The 3,925-nt window shown below is 40.3% G+C and overlaps 1 pseudogene; it reads left to right on the top strand.

Annotated features, from left to right (window-relative positions):
* The first annotated feature begins 2,086 nt into the window (after window positions 1–2,086).
* The window catches only part of LOC102770475, a 2,219-nt pseudogene continuing 380 nt past the window's right edge, over window positions 2,087–3,925 (top strand).

Here is a 3,925-nt window from a genome sequence, read left to right as displayed (position 1 = left end):
TTCATAATACTAAGGGGATTGATACAACAAAAGTTTTTAACTCTGGTAAGCATATGTGTACCCAATACAGGAGTATCCAAATACATAAAAAAAAAAAAAACTGGAAGATATCAAGGGAGAGATCAACAGCAACACAATCACAGTAGGAGACTTTAATACACTATTGACATCAATGGAAAAATTAATCAGAAAACCTGAATAGATGAATAACTTTGATGAATTTGAATAAGTGATAAAAAAAATTACCAGCAAACAAACTCTCTGGATGAGATGGCTTCACAGAGAAGTTTTACCAAACTTGAAAGAATTAACACCTATCCTCCTCAAACTATTCTAAAAAATGTCAGAAAAAAGAGGAACACTTCTAAGCTCTTTCTTTGAGGCGAGCATTACCCTAGTCCAAAAACCAGATAAAGACAGTAGAAAGAAAATTAAAGGACAATATCCCTGATGAACATAGTGGCTAAAATCCTCAACAAAATTCTAGAAACTCGGATCCAGATATACATTAGAAATATCATACACCATAACCAATTGGTATTTATTCCAGGGATGCAAGGCCAGTGCAATATCCACAAATCAATAAATGTGATACATCACATAAACAAGCTGAAAGATAAAAACCACGTGATCATATGAATAGATGCAGAGAAAGCATTTGACAAAATCCAATGGGACAAAAATCCCTTTTTTGATAAACACTCTCAACAAAGTGGGAGTAGAGGGATCATACCTCAACATAATAAAAGCCTTTTATGACAAACCTACAGGCAGCATCATACTCAATGGACAAAAGCTTAAACCATTTCAAATAGGGACAAGAACAAGACAGGGATGCCCACTTTCACCACTTCTGTTCTACATAGTGCTAGAAGTACTAGCTGTTGCAATCAGACAACAGAAGAAATGAAAGGCATTCAAATTGGAAAGAAGGAAGTAAAACTGTCACTATTCCCTGATAACATGAAACTATACAAAGAAAACCCTAAAGACTCCATCTGAAAACTACTAGATTTAACAAATGAATTTGGCAATGTAGCAGGATATAAAACTAACCAGAAATCTATGGCATTTTTATACACCAGTAATGGACACTCAGAAAGGGAAACAAAACAAACATCCACATTTACCATTGAAAAAAAAAATTAGGTACTTAAGAATAAACTTAACCAAGCAGTAGAAAACCTGTACTAGAAAAACTACAAGACATTGAAAATGGAGATAGAGGAAGATATGAGCAAGTGGAAGAATATACCATGTTAATGGATTGGTAGAAGCAATATCATCACAATGTCCATAGTACCCAGGCAATCTACAGATTCAAAGCAATACCCATTAAAATACCAACAACAGACATATATACCAATGGAACAGAAAAGAGAACCCAGAAATCAACACAAGTCATTATGTTCAATATATGACAAAGGAGGAAAGAGCACACAATGGAGTCAAGATAGTCTATTAAATAAATGGTGTTGGGAAAAATTGGACAGAAACATGCAAAAAAATGAACCTAGAACACCAAGTTACACCATGCACAAAAATAAACTCAAAATGTATGAAGGACTTAAATGTAAGACGGAAACCATAAAAATCCTAGAAGAATTCACAGGCAGCGAAATCTCAGACATTTCTTGTAGCAGTATGTTTATGGATACTTCTCCTAGGACAATGGAAATTAAGGAGAAAATAAATGAGACTATATCCCAGTGAAAAGCTTCTGCACAGCAAATGAAACCATCAATAAAATAAAAATAGTGCTCACTCCATGGGAAAACATATTTGCCAACAATACATCCGACAAGGAGTTAACCTCCAAAATCTACAGGGAACTCATACGTGTTAATAGCAACAGCATGGGTGGACCTAGAGCACAATATGCTAAGTGAAATAAGCTAGTGGGAGAAAGATCAATATCATATGATCTCACTCATATGTGAAATATAACTAAGAACATAAAGTGATGAAAAAATAGACCTAGAGACATAGAGACATGGAACACACTGGCAACCCTCAGAGGGAAAGCAGGAGAGGGTGGTGGGTGAAGAATTCAAACAATGAAATCATGTGAGTATATGCATAACCCATGGACACAGACAATGGGGTGGTGAAATATTGTGGGAGTAAAGTGCTGGGAGAGGGCACCAGGGGTAAAAAAAAAAATGGACATGTATAATACTTTCAGCAATAAAAAGAAAAGAAAAAAGCCAGCTCTAACAAGTTTGGTTCAGTGGTCTGAGGATTGGCCTGCAGATTGAAGGGTCCCAAGTTTGATTCTGGTCAAGGGCACATGCCCAGGTTTTGGGCTCAATCCCTAGTAGGGGGTGTGCAGGAGGCACATGATCAATGATTCTTATCATTGATGTTTTCATCTCACTCCATCTCCTTTCCTTTCTGAAATGAATAAAAATACATTTTTGAAAAAGCCAAAGCGGTCTTTGGAAAATTCAGGTCCCTGTGAACCCAGAACTGAACTTTCACAACATTGCCTTAGTGCACAATAGCCACAGGGCACTTACTGTCTGCCTTTCTTCCCATCAGGACCATTTTCAAGAAAAAATGTAAACTCAGTTCTCATGCTGAGACTAAGGATGTGGGATGGGAAGTGAGTGGGGAGGTTAAATGGAGGCCAGCTTGCAGTGTGGGGTGGCTAATGACCAGCTAATGATGCAATGACCAGCTAATAGTTTGGATTTGGAGTGGGTTTCATTGGTCTCCACACCCACCCTCCCCCAAACACACACACTCACAGCCAAATCCTGATTGGACTGTCTCATGAGGAATTGGTCATGAGGCTCAAGTGTTTGTGAGAAAATGGTTGATTTCTAAGAAATCCATACTGAAAATAACTGCAGGGTGGGGTAAACAGGAAGAAAAGAGAAGAAAGGGGCTTAAAAAAAGGAAACAGTAAGAGGGGGAACACTATAAAAGGAGAGCCCAGCTGCACAGGGATCTCAGCTACTCCACTGGCCACCTCTTCAGTGCTCCCCACAGCCCAGGATGAAATTGATTCTGCAGTGAAGAGGCTGTTATTGCTAAAAATGAGCTACAACATGGAGAACAGCAAGGCCACTGCTTTCCAGAGAACCTTGTACCTGGGTTAGTGGCCCAGGTGCCACAGAAGCTGAAGTGCATTTTGTGTACCCCTGAACTGTACAGAGGAACAGTGCAAAGGGCAGTGACTATGACAAGCTCATTGTTCTGTTTGGAAGCAATAGCATTGACCAAGAGCTGATAAACAGAATAGAGAGAGCCAGGGGCCAGAGACCGCACCGCTTCCTGCACAGATGCCCCTTCTTCTCAAACAGAGACATGAATCAAGTCCTCGATGCCTATGAAAACAAGAAGCTGTTTCACATGTATATGGGCAGGGGCCCTTCTTCCGAAGCCATGCATGTAGGCCACCACATCCTGTTCATTTTCACAAAGTGGCTGCAGGACATGTTGAATGTGCTCTTGCTCATCCAGATGGCAGATGATTAGAAGTACCTGTGGAAGACCTGACCCTGGACAGGCCTATGGCTACACCATGGAAAATGCCAAGGACATCATCACCTGTGGCTTTTACATCAACAAATGCATCTTTTCTGACCTCGACTATGTGGGGGTGAGCCCAAACTTCTACAAGAACATGGTGAAGATCAGAATCAAGTGACCTTCAACCAAGTAAAAGGTTTTTTTTGCTTCCCAAACAGTGACTGCAAGGGGAAGATCAGTTTTCCTGCCATCCAGGCTGCTCCCTCCTTCAGTAACTCATTCCCACAGATCTTTGGGGGCGAGATGGATGTCCAGGACCTCATCCCTTGTGCTTTCAAAAAGGATCCTTACTTCAGGATGACAAGAGATTTCACACCCAGGATCGTCTATCATAAACCATTCTGCTACATTCAACCTTCTTCCCCACCCTGCAGTGGACTCAGACCCA

This window comes from Myotis davidii, unplaced genomic scaffold, assembly GCF_000327345.1.
Source record: "Myotis davidii unplaced genomic scaffold, ASM32734v1 scaffold2039, whole genome shotgun sequence".
NCBI lineage: Eukaryota > Metazoa > Chordata > Mammalia > Chiroptera > Vespertilionidae > Myotis > Myotis davidii.
Note: the sequence above shows the minus strand (reverse complement) of the source record. Positions and strands in the feature narration are given on the sequence as shown.